This window comes from Ursus americanus, chromosome 5 (assembly GCF_024610735.1).
Source record: "Ursus americanus isolate L20-20 chromosome 5, mUrsAme1.1.p, whole genome shotgun sequence".
In the NCBI taxonomy this organism is placed as follows: Eukaryota; Metazoa; Chordata; class Mammalia; order Carnivora; family Ursidae; genus Ursus; species Ursus americanus.
The window spans coordinates 3,509,178-3,526,926 of record NC_142131.1 but is presented as its reverse complement, the minus strand read 5'-3'; the positions used below and the strand labels follow the sequence as shown (position 1 = coordinate 3,526,926).

The 17,749-nt window shown below is 39.4% G+C and overlaps 1 protein-coding gene and 1 long non-coding RNA gene across 5 annotated transcripts in view; one reads left to right on the top strand and one right to left on the bottom strand.

Moving 5' to 3' along the window:
* FER (FER tyrosine kinase) overlaps positions 1 to 17,749 on the top strand; it is a 437,115-nt gene that overhangs the window by 383,060 nt on the left and 36,306 nt on the right. The gene's annotated exons all lie outside the window — the stretch shown is intronic.
* The window catches only part of LOC148110027 (uncharacterized), an 89,916-nt gene continuing 81,712 nt past the window's right edge, over positions 9,546 to 17,749 (bottom strand). For both annotated transcript variants that reach the window (XR_015724342.1, XR_015724343.1), the window contains exons 3-4: positions 12,826 to 13,030; positions 9,546 to 11,243 (exon numbers count right to left, since the gene is read on the bottom strand). This is a non-coding gene — a long non-coding RNA (uncharacterized LOC148110027). The remainder of the gene's footprint in view (positions 11,244 to 12,825; positions 13,031 to 17,749) is intronic.

Here is a 17,749-nt window from a genome sequence, read left to right as displayed (position 1 = left end):
AGACAGACAGGTGCCAAAAGAAAGCACTTTTGCTGTGAAACATACTTCAGTGACATTTGAAGGTCAAATTATGAATGCAGAGTCACGGACTCAAGTCTGTGAATAGTCCCAGCCCACCCTCTGCAAGGCTCTCACACTGGCTCTGCACAAAAACAGAATGTGACAGCAGTAATCTACAGAGCAGATCATCTGCGCTGATAACGGGCCATTGACTAGTTTTAATTTACCTGCCTATTGAAATTCTGTTTTCCTAGTGGTGGTTATTAAAGTGATGAAGAAAAAGACTGCATTTCTTTTTCTGTCCCAACTTGAATATTGTACGAGCATCTGCTGAGAGGAAAGAAAATGAACCCAAGACATCTTTCTGTCTCAAATCAAATGAATATTTTGTGATAAATTGGACTGCCATTCATGCTTACTATTTTCAGATGTTATACAATAGGAATAAGGTGTCCTATGTAGGTTTCTCCCCCTAAAATGCAAAGTAAGCCTGTGAAGCTATCCAGCTAGCTCTTCGGGCTTCAGTCAGGTCATAGACTTAGTGATACTGATTTTGTCTTCAGACCACATGGGAAGGAACAGGGATGAGTCAAATGACAAGCATGAGGAGAGATTCATGAGGCCTCCCGTCCACCAAGAAGCCCGGCCGGCTGCCAGATGCAGAACTGGTTCAGTTGTCTCTCATTTCCTTTCTGTATCGGTATCTTAATAACTTTCCTTGAAGGAATATTATATATGCAATCGCAAATACTCTTTGTAAATGTTTCATAAGAAGAAAAATCCTATTCTGGAAGCTTTCAGTCGTTACCTGGCTGTGCAATATACTAGCCCATCACGTAAAATGTCTTCCCTACTGCAGGTATTCGTACCCAGAGCTGTTAAATTTCACTGTCGGTACTACGTAAGTTAATTCATCGAATCCTGGTCCAAACCACCTCCTTCTTTAAGTCTTCGTGTTTTGTTTTCCTTTCTATTGCCCTTAGTTTTATATTGTCTGATTTTAAAGTGGACAGTAGACACAACTCGGCCGCCTTGAGCAGCACCATGGGAGCTGTTCTGAGGAATCTCATTTAGTGCGCACAAAGTCACCCGTCTCCGTCCTAGATGAAGACAGACCTTTGGGACCGACCAATTGTGGGACTTGGTAAAATGCACTGAGAATTTTTCTATCTGGATTCTGAATTTAAGCTAAACATAGATCTTACGTACTCGAACTTTCTCTTGGGAATCTGATGGACTGATGGAGGCAGCATGTGGGAGCGTGGGGGAACACCACAGTACGATGTATTATTTTCTTTCTTGCCGCTCTGAACGTAATGACCTTTTTCAAATTCTGTCTCTTCAAGGTGCACTTAAAGGCTTTGGGGGAATTTGACACACATAAACACCAAATGCAAAGATCACAAGCAAAGTAAATGTATGAGACTAAAAATAGGAAAAACAGGACCAGTTACATAATGCAAAGTGTGACTCTGATACTGTGACCGTATTGTGTTCCAGGATCATTGTTTATAAAAGGTTCACTATTTAATTGTTCCTTTCTAGGAGTTTCTATAGGTAGATTTTTTTCACATATTAGGTGCTTAATAAGTAATTTTTAATTAGCATTTTAATTTCAATTCCAGTGTAGTCAACATACAGTGCTACAGTAGTTCCAGACGTACAATATAATGATTCAGCAATTCTGTATTTACTCAGTGCTCATCACAGTAAGTGTTCGCTTCATCCCCATCACCTAGTTCACCCATCCCCCCACCTCCCCTCCGGCAACCACCCCTGATCTATATGTAAGAGTTTGGCTTTCGTTTGTCTCTTTTTTCCTTTGTTCGTTTGTTTTGTTTCTTAAATTCAGCATACGAATGAAATCATATGGTATTTGTCTTTCTTGACTGCCTTATTTCACTTAGCATTATATCCTCTAGATCCATCCATGTTGTTGCAAACGGCAAGATTTCATTCTTTTTATGACTGCGTAGTATCCCGTTCTTCTTAATCCATTCACCTGTGGATGGACACTTGGGCTGCTTCCATATCTGGGCGATTGTAAATAATGCTGCAGTAAACATAAGGGTACTTTTGTAATGAATATTTTTAAACTATTTTTAATTTTGAGGCCAGGAAAATCTTGAAATAATTCGTTAAATGTTTCTAGTGATCTAAAAAAAGTATGTGTTTTTTCAGGAATGCCTTGTTTTCAAGTTATTTTTGTACCATTAGTATCTTTAAAAAATATGAAATAAAAAATAGATAAATGATGAGTTACATAACATTTAATAGTATAACTCAATCTCTAAGTTTTAAGAGTTCCAGTTCTTAGTTTCTTTTGTAAGAGTTTGGCATCGTAAGTGCTCAAAGGAAAAGAAAAGGGATTTTATTTGGGTATTAATGTAAATACCATCTTTTTAATGAGATAATACCCTTAAAGTAATACAAAGACAGTTTATGGAATTTTAGTTTGTTTTACAAAAAACAAAAAAGGTTATAACACAAAATGTAAGTGCCACATAGACCAGTTAGCTTTTCAGTTTTGGAAAAAGCCACAGGCTATAAATGTACACACTCTCATCCAAGCTTTCCTTCTTCTGACAAATGCTCATCACAGTGTGGGGCTGGTCCTGTGACAATGACTGGACAAAAATCTCACCAAGATAATAAAGCAGAATATTAATCCTCAGAAGCATTTTCATATATTAAAGAGAGGCAATATTTTAATATATTTATTTGTGTGGTTTAAGTTTAATTTAACAATAAATTATTTGTGTGGTCCTTAAATTATTTTAAAATCCCATGTTAAGAGATCCCATATTATCATGTTCATCCAAGTTTTTTATACATAATAATACCATTAACTTTATAACATAGGGCACCTTACATAATTTTTTCCCTTTATTGTGGTATAATTTAAATACAATAAAACGCGCCAATTTTAAGGTACAGTTGGATGAGTTTTACCAAACGTGTACAATCATGTAACGAGCAATACACGTCCATCACCCCAGAAAGTTTCTTGTGCTGCTATGTACTCAGTCCCTTTCTTCTACCCCTGGCCCTGGGGATACTAATCTGTTTTCTCTCGTTATAGTTTAGCCTTTTCTAAAATTTTATTTACATGGCACCATTCAGTATATAATCTTTTGTTCTAGATTTTTTTCACTGAAAACATAGTGCTTTATAGATCCATCCATGTTGTTGCATATGGTTCTTACCTTTTAGATTCTGAGGGGTATTCCATTTTATACCGTAGTTTGTTTTTCTAGCCCCAGTTGATGAACATATGGATTATTTCCAGTTTGGGGCTATCATAAACAAAGTTGCTATAAATATTCATATGTACGTCTTTGTGTGAATATATGTTTTTATTTTTCTTGGGCAAATCTCTAAAGGTTGAATGGGGGGTTGCATGGGGAAAATTATGTTTAATGTTATAAGAAACTGCCAAGTTGTTTCTAAGCGACTGTTGCATTTTGCATGGCCAGAACAATGTATGGGCGTTGCAGCTTCCCTGCACAATTAAGCCACGCTTCTTACTGTTAGTCTTTTCTTATTCTGGGGAACGTACTGGTGTCTGGTTGTGGTTTTAATTTTATTTTCCTAACAACTAGTGATGTTGAGCTTCTTTTCCTGTGCTTACTTGCTATTCACATGTCATCTTTTGGTGAAGTGTCTGTTTAAATCTCTTGCCCACTTTTTGTTAATCAGGCTGTTGTCTTGTTATTTAGTTGTAAGCATTTGTTATATTTTTAATACAAGTCCTGGTTCAGATACTTTGCAAATATTTTCTCTTTCAGCTGTAGCTGTCCTTTTTTTTTTTTTTTTCTTCTCAAGAGAAGTTTCTAATTCTAATGCAGTCTAAAGTTCTCAATTTTTTCTTTTATGGATCATGCTTTTGGTAGCATATCTAAGAAATTCATACCCAAGGTCATGAAGATTTTCTCCTATGCTTTTGTTTCTGAAATTTTATAGTTTAGTTCTGGCTTCCAGATCTAAGACCTACACAGTGCCTACCTCTTGTTCTTGCTGATTTGAAACCCCTTCTGACTCTTCCCATCTGGTTCTTTGCTTACTGATTTACCTTATTTCTGACTTTGCACCTTCTGTTCAGAATACATTCAGCTGCCTTTTCTGGGACTCCCAGTTTGAGTCCTATCCCATCTCTTCCTGGAAGTCAAAAGACATTGGAAATCCCCTTTTGTCTTTTTCTTTTCTTTTTGTTTTTCTGTAGCATTTCTAAGACTATTTCCTTGGGTGTCATGTACATACCTTTTTCATACCATCCTGTAGAAAAATATTTTTTTGCCTGGTGAAATATGTGAAAGTTCAGTTCAGACATGCATAAGGCTTGAAACAACAAACATTTAAAATTGACTAGAACTTAGCATGAATGTTTAGAAGACTGAGTTATTTTAATTTGATAACACTGGAAGAGTTAGTCAATCCTTTATGTAATGAGAAGATTTGAAAATTTTTTTTCCATAGGTCATGTCAAACATAGTCTCCCTGTCTGGATAATTGCCTTAGCAAGTGTGTAAATATTTAGCAAGGTTATCCTCAAGCATGAAGCTTTTTTTTTTTTTCTTTTTTCTCCCCCCCTTCGGTAGGCTCTACACCCAGCAGGGAGCCCAAGCATGAAGCGTTTCTGACCATCTTTCCCCATCTACTAGATCATGTCCTCTGCAGACCTTTGTTCTCTCTCCTGTAAGATCACTTTTTACCACCATAGTATAGATTCCGTAAGGACAGGAACCTGGTCTTTTCTAACACTGTCAGTGTTTGCTACAAATTAGGTGTCTAGAAAATGTTTGCTGAATCAGTGATCTTACCCTTCTTTAACAGTCCCAGAGGAAGAGGTTCTGTCACCTCCCCATATGCTAACATCCTAAAAATTCCTATAGACAGGAACTCTGCTGTCTCATTTGCTATATAATTTAGACCCACTTTGTTCAGCATTGTCTGTTTTTCTTACTCATAATCACACTATCAACTAAAATGTTTATCCACTGTCACTCTCTTGAATACTATTGGCATTTTACTAAACGCAGTAAATGCTTTTGAGTTTTTTAATAAATGATCCCTTTTTTGAGTTTGGGCCTTATCTTTCTGTCATTTCTCTTTTAAAACAGGAAGACTTTTCTTTTTCATAAATTATCTTCCTGAACCATTATTAGTTCAGCATGAGTGGAATTCTTTGTTATTATTGTTGGAAAGAACTTTGGTGAGACCATTTTTAGAGAAAAAAAAAATAGATATTGGCATAAAAATGAGCAGCTGCTCTTCCACTATGATCAAACAAGAATAAAATTAATTTTAGTACAAACGATTCAACTTTAATTTTTTAAAGTTTTTTTTTTTTTTTTTTAGAGGGGAGTGGAGGGACAGAGGGAGAGGAAGGGAGAGAGAATCTTGAGCAGGCTCCATGCCCAGTATGGAGCCCGATGCGGGGCTCAATCTCATGTTCTTGAGATAATGACCTGAACTGAAATCAAGTCAGACACTTAACCAGCTGAGCCACCTACGTGCCCCAGAATTCAAATTTAATTTAAAGAAAATACTGACCATTCATTTTAAAACATTACTGCTTAGTATATTGTTTGATAATATGACATAAATAGGATCCGGAATATGAAGAAAACTTTTATAGAAAGTTAGGTTTTAGACAATAACTTCATTATTTAGCATATGGCAGTTTGATGAGATTTACTTGTCTGTTATGTAGTTAATATAATGGTCTACAGAAACATTCAGAAAATAAAACCAACACTTTATCTGCATAATGGTTGTTTTGCCTCTTGTTGTATTAATAGAATCAGCGACCAAAATAAATTGCAGAAAACCTAAACTAGTTAGCTTTAAAAAAATAATTGGTTCTGAGGTTAGAGCTAGAGAGTTCCTAGTAGAAGACTTACCACTCCCTTCTTTCTCAAAGGCCCCTTTCCCAGAGGCCCTGGTCACCTTGCTTTAAACAAGCCAAGCAGTGAAGCCAGCACAACTTCTCCACAAAATGACATCACTGCCTAATAATCAGACCACACACTGCTCCAGTGTGGGATCCCATAATTACTCTGATTGTGTCCACATGGATCGAATCTGAATGACCCTCCTTCCATTAGTGATAGTACTATTAAAATACTCAAAGATGGCCTCCATTTTCCTTTATTAGTGTTTGTTGAGTTGCTGTTTGTGTAGAAAACAGATCTCGCGTCCCTGTGTGATACTTGCTGCTGCTGCTGTCTCCCTTCATCTCTGCTGGTATTACTGACGTCCATGTATTACATTACCCCCCTCTGACTGGTTCTATGTCTGTTTTGAATTGTGCTTCTTTTGTTCTTGCCCTTAACTCACAGTGTGTCTAAATTCCCTGTTGTTTTCATCATTTGCAACATTTTCATTTAGGATCATTAACAGCTATCTTTTAGGATCATTAACAGCTATCTTTTAGGTGAGTTCTACTTTTTAGTCATATGGAATAGTTCTTTTTATTCTAATGGGTGCTCTTTTCCCTCAATTCTACTTTCTGGTGGTAGTGGGAAGTACCACACCCGCTTTTTGTGTGTTAGCATCTGCTCCTTCCATCCTAATCCTGCTCTCTCGTGTGAGCAGCATGAGGACTTGAGCCTGTTTTTCCCTGTACCCTCCTCCCTCCTGTCTCTTCCCTTCCACTAAGCAGTTTGAAGCCATCTAGGTTTTTGTCTTCATTTTTTTTTAACAGAATGGATCAACAGTTATTTAGATGTAATTGTGTCACATGTTTCTTTGCTCCCCACCCCTTCCCCTTTGATGGATCCCCGTTTTACATTGTATGGAATATGTCCTTGAGTAATTCTTTTAGATCTGTCCTATTTGATCATGCATCATTTAGTTCATACCAGAGGAATGTACGTCTCCCAGCGATATGAATTCTAGTCTGTTTTGTCGCTGCTTTGCCAGAACAGTGCCTGGCAAAATTAAGTGCTAAATAGATAGCACTTTTTTTAAGGAATCAAGTCCGTTTATCTCTTGGCCTTGTCCCCACCAGTTTTAAATTTTTTAATGGAAATAATGATAAACTGTCTACCACATATTTCTGCTTGTGATACCAAGTGTACCCCACAATAGTTAACCATTACTGATGACTTAGAGTAATCAATATCCATATCACTTATTGTGATTTGCTCCAGTCTGATATGAGAATTCCCTCAAAGCATCTCGGGGAAGTTTACCACTAAATTAACTAGCTTCCATATGCCAGTTGTTTAAACTTTATTCTTCTTTTCATATCCGGTTAGAAGTGGTAGTGCAGAAGCTTGGGGCCAGGTAGAGCCCTTGGGAATGGCATTGGCTGGACACAAAGATGTTCCAAGAAGCAGCATCGAGAAGAGATAGCAGTCAAAAGCCTGGACATCATTGGTTCAAAAAAGCTTGAAAGAGGGAAAACTCAGCTAATAAAAAGCTAGATGCTGGAGAGAAAGCAAATTCAAAGCTGAAGATCAGAAGCTAAATTAGGAAAAATCATTGCACCAGTGAGAAGGTGCCTGCCACAGTTTTCTATTGGGGATGGATGAGAAGACATGAACAGTGACAGTTTTCTTTGGTCTCTTATCTCCGACTCTGCCCTACCCATCCTTGCTGTTGAGCTAACATTCTCTCACTGTTACTAAATCTGTTGTACCAATTATCTCTCGTTTCATAAAATACCACCCCAAATACAGTGACTTAAAACAACAATCATTTATTTCTTTTTGTTCCATCAGTTTGGGCTGGGTTCAGTCGAGTGGCTTTTTACTGTTCTCCCTTAGGATCACTTATGTGGCTTCAGACAGATATCCACTAGCTTAACTAGGGCTAGAGGGTTTAGTTTAGTCTCACTCACATGGCTGGAGCCTTCCAATGGACTGTAGGCTGCCCTACCACTCTGCCTCCCCCCCCACACAGTTTCTCACCCAGGCTTCTTTACATGGTATCAGGAGTGTTCCAGGAAGACAAAAGTAGAAGCTGGAAGTCTCTGGAGGCCTACAGTCCAGAACTTCATAACATTACTTCTGCCAAATTCTGCTTGTCAGAGTAGCAGGTTAGCCTGGACACAGGGTGAAGTACAAAATATTATGGCCATATTTTTCATACTACACCTGTCTCTGAGAGCTTACTCCTAACCCTCACACTTGTAATTTCCAATACTGTAGTTTATATGCTTACATAGCTATCTCTTCTTGCAAAATTGAACTGCTTGAGGACAGGAATTAGGTTATCTTTATCTGTAGCATATAGCAAAGGCCCTGGTATCTAGTAAGGTCTTAAAGGAAAGTTGAAACGATAGACTTATTGGTTAATATGTACATACATATGTCTGTATGGATATATGTGTGTATGTCCTTGTTTATTTTTAGTAGCTAGATCCTATAAGATTAATGAAATAGTACTTTAAAAAAGTAAATTAGAAGTGTGTCTTTTGATATAAAATATTGAGAGTTTTGGGGCATCTGGGTGGCTCAGTCGGTTAAGCATCTGACTCTTGATATCAGTTCAGGTCTTGACCTCGGGGTCATGAGTTCAAGCCCCATGTTGGGCTCCACACCAGGTGTGGAGCCTACAATAGATAGATAAATGATAAATAGATACATAGATACATACATTCATACGTATATACATAAAGATTATTTTTGTGTATGTCAAGCAGCAACCCTAGAATACTCTATTCTTAGAACATAGAAACTCATCTGTGTAATGGAGACTTAGTAGTGTTTCCTTGATCAGTTCCCAGATCAAATAACCAGAAATTGTTCCATTTCTTATTTCCACCATCATTGTTGTCAAATGTGTTGGGCCTCATAGTCCAAATTATATATTATAGCATGTATTCAGAAGAGTGACTACTTGTGTCAATATAACAAGGTCTTAACAAGGAAAGTGTCAAGTGTAGCCTTAATTACTTGGCTTTAAAAATACTCTGAATAATCTAAAGGGTCCATCTATTACTTAATATCAGCTCAGATTCAGTTGATGGCACTAAAATGACAACTTGGCATTTCATGGAGTTTAAAGACCCTAATTCAGCTCCCACGCAGGTAATTACCCCAGGTGTAACGTCACCAAGATGCTGTGGCGGTCACTTTGATGTGCTGCTGCCGCTGCGCGCTCTCACTGAACGCCGGTGAGCAGCTGTCACATTTCTCCTCCGGTAGTTTGAAGATCACTCTAAATTTGCCACAATTTTTTGGAATTTTTCGTGAATGGGTTTTACATTTATATAAATTATTTTGTCCACTTTGAGTCTTTCAGACACTTTTGTTTTATGTAACTGTGGTCTGCAAACTGGTAAAGGAAAATTTCATTAAAAGACCAAAAGGACACATGTATATGCAAAGTTAATATTTGCTCAGACAAGTAATCCTTCATGAATGCAAAATGCAGATTTTGTGTGAATACATCAAAGAATCACGGAATGAATAACGACTAATTATGGAAGGACGTTTGGTGAATATTTTTAAAAACTTTTATCTTGTAGCATTACAAGAAGAGAAAAACAGCTACATATATGAAATCAAATCTTAAGACTTTATATTTTTGTGGTATTATATTATCAAACAGAATGCAGAATTAAAATTGAACAAAGCTAAAGCAAGCTCTCTTGACTATGGAAAGAAAATAGAGACAGAAAAGAAATTGAATTTCAGATATTTGTTTCAAGATAAAAATGAATTATTATAAAATAGACCTGTATTTGTAACGTAGACTCACCTATTTGGATTTCATACACTGAAAGCAATCATGGGACTGAAAAGAAATTTATTATATAGTCACCTGGGATATCACTTCATAAACCCAGAAAACAACATTAGAAATTGAAATGGGAATAATGAAAATTTCATTTTAAAAGAATGTAAATGGGAGGCAAGGAAAGAACGGTTGAGGCACACGAGAGAAAAGCATTCCTCCTCTTGAACTGCTATAAATACTGAAAAGCGTTGTCCCTGAAGAGTACTGGCGCCACAGAAAATAGGACTGGATGTTTCCCCTCTGTACCGAGGGGTTCAGTCTGTTCTGAGGACTCTTCCTGAGTTCCTACACCGAATGAGTCTATCTTTCCGCCTCAGGCGCACAGCCTAAGGGTCTATTAGGGATCTTCGAACCAAAGGCAGAAGTGCAGGCTGGCTCTGTCTGGTTGGGGGAGAGAAGGGGCTGGTCAATGGGGCATTTGGTGGATGTCCTCCATTACTGACCCTCTCAGCAAAGGGCAGAGCTGGCGCCATCCATTGCACAGAGACAGTGATCCTGCGAAGAGTTAACCACAGCAGATCAGTCAGTATCTAAATCCAGGTGCCTTCTACCATAATCAGAGCGTGTTTGTTCATCAGTAGCTGGACATGTTGCAGACTGTAAAAATGTAAATGATCCCGGGGCTCGTTACTGTACCTTGTGCATCACAGATCATACAGTTGCTCTGCTCCTTGATGTGTCTTTTATATCTTAACTTGGGCCCTAGTGTGAGTATGTAGATCACATCATGAAAGTATAAACTACAACAAAAAGATTGTGGAGAAATTGTTATGTGCCTTGACACAGCATAGAAAAATAATGCGGATTTTAGTCCTCTCAACATATTCTATATTCCAGAGCCTAAGTATTGAGTCAGGGATTCTATTCCACGAAACTTAAATGAGAAAGAAATCATGTCTCAGGAACAAAGTGGCAATCATCTATCTCAGCAGGTCGTGCAGAGGACTACTTTTCTCAAGATAAAATTAATATTTCCAAGAAACCAAGGGAACACTCAGCTTTGTAAAATACTAAAAGAACATGGGCTTTGGAGTAAGAGAGATTCTGTACTGAGTCACTTAATATCTCTGTGTTCTTGGGCAAATTACTTAATTTCTTAAATAAATAAATATTCTTTATCTGTATAATAGATATCTACACTTAAATAGGGATTAGGGATAACAGGTAAAGTGCCTGTTTCCTACTAAGTGCTTAATAAATACTTGGTATTATTCTTACATCATTGGGAAGTGCATTTTCTGGGTTGTACCCAAGTTTTTCAGCAGAGGCAAGCAAAAGGATGCCTGTATTGTGATACTTTGGCCCTGGGGTGGGTGGGACTGTTGGCCACAGGGAATGGCGCTCTTGTCTCTTACCCTCCAGGCTTTACTTCTATTCGTGAGCTGTTAACACTCATTGTTGCACTGGAAATGTGGGAAACTTCACCAGGACCATCTAGCACCACCGTGTGGCTAGGTTTATCCAGCCAGTTCCAGGAAGACAATGCCTTTAACCTAAAATGTAACAGAATGTTAGAGTTGGTATATATGGTGACTATCAACTGACAGACTCATGGACCCCTGGTTCCTCCAAGTTGTTGCAAGTGTTCCAGGTGCATATCAAGCATTTGAGACAGAATAATATCATGTGTGTGTGTGTGTGTGTGTGTGTGTGTGTGTAAATATGCAGTACTGTTTTACTATTGTGATTAATAAAAGAGAAATTCATTTCAGAACATTGTTGAATTCTTAGTAACTTTTTATCCTGTTGTATTTCCTCTGTCAGCCGTTATAAAATATACGACTCTTACATCAGGGTGGGTATAGTACAGAGGAATCATAAAATCGTTTAACGTGCCCTCATGCTCAGGAAAGTCAACAGCTGGTGCTCTCATTTCCAAGGTCCAGGAAAATGTTGTGTGATGTACTCACTGAAACAACTTGTTAAGGAAAACACTGGTGAGAATTCTGGTCTCCTGATCCCAAGTCCAGAACTCCCAACAGTGGAAATGTTTGCATAATCACTTCTGGAAAAATCTAAGAGGTATTTAATGTTCAGATTAGTATGCATGAAGTTGAGTATTGACAGAAGATGGGTTATGTGGAAAACATTTAGAACAGTACCTGACACATATAAAGCCCTCAATAAATGATAGCTATTATCATGATGGCTATTCGGTAAGGAGTGGTTTGGTCACTTTTTTCTCTCTGTTGTTCAGAGTAACTTATCACATTCCAAATGTAATATTTTAAGTTATATCATTTGTCACTCAGGCAACTGGCTTCCATTTTTACTTCTCATACTCTCAGAGTGGGAGTGTCTCCCTTCGAGCAGTCTTGTAGGAGTAGAGGCTCTTGGCGTTAGTACTGAGGCTAACTTCAGAGGCAAGTACTTGCAATGCAGTTTACTGCAGCCTCAGACAGCTAGTGGCCTTTAACGTTCATGCTTGAGACAGAAGTCAGTTTTGTTGGTGAATTACCCATTGGAACTTGGTATATTTCTTTGAACTAGAGATTTAAACATTTACTTTCCGTCAATATTTTTTAATGTGTCCTCCCCTATTCCCCTAAGCCCTTAGAGATTTTTTTTATATCTTAAGAGATCTAACATTAGATCAAAATTTATTTAAATTATGTACCCAAAGCTAGTCACTAGAGATTCGTTGTCTCATTGCACAATGTGGCCCACAGATGACAGCAAAGCCAGTGACTGGGAGAGTTATACCTGACGAAACAGAGTACCCATTTCATCAAACTATAAACCAGGCTAATCACAGTAGTTAAATATAAAGTTCCCCTTGGGCTCTGCCGGTAAATTTAAAGACTGAGGCAAGTGTTATCACTGTATGTGTTCGGCTGTGAATTTGTCGTCAGTGTCCATATTTAGTATGAGGTGCTTTGCTTTAGCTAACTACCTAGGAATTTGATTTCTAAGCTAAATACAAGAATATGTGCAGTTAGTATTTGTCCATTGCCAAACAGAACTGTCCTACAGGGAACTCGCCCCAGGAAAGGGAAGGAAAGGAAAGAGCCAAAAGGAGTAAGCACTTCAGTATGCGCTGAACATGTCCATTTTAAGTAAGGGCAGATGACTTACAGTAGCGCCCATAAATGGTTCTCAGGCAGCTGTGTCGGGCACGGACTTGGTGGTTGTGTGTCCCAGCTACCGGGCAGCAGCCTCATCAGAGGAAATCACCAAAGGCCTCAGTTTCTTCGCAGAATGCAGCCAGTGGAGCATGGCTCCCCTACGGGTAGATTCAGTGGCTGAGGCATTTGAGCCCCAGTGATGATCTTCCCTGCTGCTGAAAAGAAGGTAGCCTGGTTTAGAATAAATACACAAGAGCCAGCCCTAGACAGACTTTTTAGGAGTCACATTTGCATTATCGCCCTTACCCAATACCACAGCATACCTTTAAATAGTCACCCTGTGACTCTTCCCGCAAGAGCCCACTGTGTGCCTTGCCCAGGCCTGTTTATAGCCAGTTCCCTATGCTTGTCCATTTTCCCTTTCCCCCTCTTCTCACAAAACTGCCCTATCATCCCATCTCCTTAAGACTTTGTATGTCTTTATACGTACTGATTTGTTCAAAAAATCAATGTCAAAATGCGAGTCATTGCTAATATGTACCCCCTTCCCCACAGGTAACACATTTGCATTTTAGCAGTGGCTTTAAGCAAATGAAGATACTCACATATTGAGGAGTCTATGTCCTGACAGGCAGCAGGAGGGCCATTTCAGGAACAGAGAGTCCTTTGGCTCTCACCATGTGTACCCAAAGGGCCTTGGACCAGCCCTGAGCAAAAAAGCATGAATTATACTCTAACCCTCCCTCCACCCTGGTCTGGTACCGCATTCACAGAAGTAACACTTTTGTTTCCAACATCCCAGAAGTCTGTGACACTGAACAATTTTTCCAAGGAAGAGAAAAAGCACAGTTTAATAATGGGACTAATTTTCAGTTTTGCAGCTGGGGCTTCCTTTGGGAGCTATACTTTTAGAAATAAGTGCCTCAGTAATAATGGGCAGAGAACTTGCCAAGGCAAGGGTGTGAAGAGTGATGGAGGAGGTCGTGAAGGGAAGGAAGACCAATCAAAAACTAGGGGTGAAATCAAGGGTGTGCTTGAAAATGAGAAATGTGGGGAGATTTTCATATTTACATATACTTTTTTAAAAATATGTATTATTTTTTAAAATTTATTTTGGAGAAAGAGCACAGGGGGGAGGGGCCGAGGGAGAGAAAAACTTAAACAGACTGCGCCAAGCACGGAGCCGGACACAGGGCTCAGTCTCACGACCCTGAGATCAGGACCTGAGCTGAAACCGAGAGTCAGAAGCTTAACCGACTGCACCACCCAAGGGCCCCTACATGTGTTTTATTCAAAGGAAAAATAAGGGAGATTCTGAAGTGGAAATGAGCAACATGTGACTTGTGGTAGAATCTGGCTGGTCATCTCTTTTTTGGCTAATCTCTGATGCCATCACTGTCAGCTCAGTAGTGCCTTCGGTACTGGCCAGTGTAAATGGGCCCCAAGGGGTCAGCGCTGTTGCCAGAGACACTCCCCCTTGCCCAAGCTCCGTTTCCTGGTGCACTCTGAGCCAGTTTACTATTCTGTTTCTGTTATCGTGTACAAAATTTTGCAACAAGAAACTGGCATTCCTACTCTCCTTCCATCAAAACATTCATATATATTGTTTCAAAGTCATTGATGACATTTGGCTTTTTCAGAAAACGGGTTTTTCATATGTTTGTTACACAATTTGTTTTTTTCTCTTCTGAGAGGGGAGTTTGAAGTGTCACTTCTTTTCTTAAAGGTAACCAATTTTAGCTCTTCTCTTGTTTAAAGTTCAAAGGTTGTAGCCAGCCATTGGGCATGGATTAAGTAGTACATGGTTGGATTACATCAGATACCCGCTTCATTTACTACCCACCCCCCACGCTGTTACTGCTTCTATGCCATGTTTTAGGCAGAATTAGAAAACCTTGGGGCCTTAAAGAGGATTTCTCCTCCTAAATGTTGCTAGTTATTTGTGACTCAATATTATCCAGACCCAGTGGGAATAGTTTTTGTATTAACACACACACACACACAGACACACACACACAAATATTTGTCTAACTTCTTTCCTGTGTGAAGGCTAAATCCTGACTTTGTGTAATTATAGCTGCAAGCAGTAAAATGACGTCTGGGGTAAGGCGTCCAGACAAGGAGAACACTGGCTACTCCTGCCTTACCACAGTGTTTGCTCTGACAGGCAACATCTCCACAGAGCACGATGCCCACTGTCGTGCTTTCTAGATAGCACAGAAAACTGACTCCTCTCCACTGCCGGCTGGCGTTGGATTTCCCGCAACTGCTCTGTGTTCTCATGTGAGCCATAATTAGCCTGTCTCATACTATGTTTGACTTTGTAAGACACCTCTGGTACACACCAGAAGTTTGACTTTGTATCTTCAAGGAAGATTACTCCGCAGACCTAAGTGGAACATTTCCATACCCTTTTGGCAGTCGCAGTATTTGCTGTTACGTTCCTCTGCGTGTGGTGAGGTATAGCTGTCTCTGACACCTCCTGTGAAGGACAATACCAGCCTATTACGAGATTTCTCGTCTCTGAGTTCCTATAGGATTTGCAGTCTGTAACACACTGGCTCATGCTGGTTTGTTCTCTAGCAGTTTCATGCATGAAGAGGCAGGGATCACCAGTGTGTCTCCTAGACTGTCGGACTCAGGGCTGGGCAGTAGCAAGCTTAATAAAGGAGGGAACGGAGAAGGAGGAGGAAAGGTGTATGTCTGCCTTCTCTTCCAAATTAGATCACCAGCGACTCAGCCCAGAGATCCTATCTGCTTTTCCCATCTGAAGACTTATTAGAACATCAGGCAAGCGGTGAGTGTGCAGTACGTGCTGACTGCCTGAAGGCCTAAGGTTTTATTTTAATTCGTAGATGATGCCAAAAAGATACTATTTCCATTCACTTGAACTTCATGCAACCCCAAAGAAGAGTTTTCTGTAACTGTTACTGAATGTTATTTACAGTGAATTGCAGGTATCTCTAAATTGGTTTTAGATCGATCGCTCCCAGAGCTGTAACCCTCACTGTGGAGAACAATCCTCTCAGCTGGCGGTGCAGGACAGGATACCAGAAGTGTGCGTAGTTGCCCAGTGTGGGTGTTAACCCGAGGAAAGCGCTGACACTGAAATTCTGTCAACGACTAAGAGACTGCCATGCAAAAAAGCTCATTCTGACCAACAGTAATGGCATGTGGCCCCGAGAAGCATCAGCAGTCCACTAGGCTTCGGAGATGTGCACTGTGATGCCGCTGTGCCTCTGCGCTGAGTGTTGGGGCGCCTGGGTGGCTCAGTTGGTTGAGTGTCTGACCCTTGTTCTTGGCTCAAGTCATAATCTCAGGGTCGTGAGACGAGCCCTGCATCAGGCTCTGCACTCAGCAGGGAGTCTGCTTGGGATTCTCTCCCTCCCTCTCCCTCTGCCCCAACCTCTCCCGCCCCCGCCGGCACACATGTGGGTGCGGTCTCTCTCCGTCTAAAAAATAAATAAATTGGGGCACGTGGGTCGCTCAGACAGCTAAGCATTCAACTCTTGGTTTCTGCCCAGGCCGTGATCTCAGGGTGGTGAGATGGAGCCCCTCCTCGGGATCCCTGCTCAGTGGGGAGTCTGCTTGAAGATTCTCTTCCTCTGCCCCTCTCCTCCACTCTCTTGCTCGCACTCTCTCTCAAATAAAATATTAAACATGTTTTTAATTTAAAAAAATTAATCTTTAAACAAAAAAAATGAGGTGACCATACATTTGTGGATATATTTCTGGACCTTCTGTTCTGTTCCATTGAGCTATCATATCTTTTTGCATTTGATGAACTGTGTGATAACAATAGCTTTAAATTAAGATTTAAAATCAGTTTAGGTAAGCTCTGGTTATTTTTAGAATCTTTGCATTTCCATATTCATTTTAAAAGCAGCTTGTCTAATTTTACCAGATCTTGTCTAATTTTACTAATCTGCTAGAACAATGGCTGGGAGTGCATTAAATTTACGATTTGGGGAAAATGGCCATTTTAACAGTATTGAGTCTTCTACTCAATGAGCATGGAATGAATATCTCCATTTGTTTATTTACTATTTTTTTCTCAGTCAAGTTTTGTAGTTTTAAGTATAAGGGACTTGATTGTCTTTGGCTAGACTTATTTGTAGGTATTTGTTTTATTAGCATTACTGTAAATGGAATTTTCCAGTTGTTTGCTGCTAGCATACAAGAAGTTTTTTTATGTTTACCTTTTATATTACAACCGTGCTAAATTCATTTATTCTAGTTCTTGGTATGTAAATTCCCTAAGATTTTTTTTTTTTTTTTAGTTTTTATTTAAATTCCAGTTAACATACAGCATGATGTTAGTTTCAGGTGTACAGTTCAGTGATTCAACACTTATCTTCAACACCCAGTGCTCATCACAGCAAGTGCACTCCTTAATCCCCATCACCTGCTCAACACTCCCCCACCCCCAGACACATGCACACCCACCTCCCCTCTCTGGTAACCATCAGTTTGTTCTCTATAGTTAGAAGTTTGTTTCTTGGCTTGCCTCCCTCTTCCCCCTACCTCGTTCATTTGTTTTGTTTCTTAAATTCCACGTAAGTGCAATCATATGGTATTTTTCTCTGATGGTCTTATTTTGCTTAGCGTAATACACTATAGTTCCATCCATGTTGTTGCAAATGGCAAGATTTTATTCTTTTTTATGACTAATCAGTATTCCATTGTATATATATGCCACATCTTCTTTATCCATTCAGCAGTCAGTGATGTGACATTTGAGATCTCTGCATATTTTGGCTATTGTAGATAATGCTGCTATAAACATTGGGGTACATGTATCCCTTTGAATTAGTATTTTTGTATTCTTTGGGTAAGTAGTAGTGCCATTGCTGGTTCATAGGGTAATTCTATTTTTAACTTTTTGAGGAAACTTTTGTTTCTCAGAGCAGCTGCACCAGTTTGCATTCCCAGCA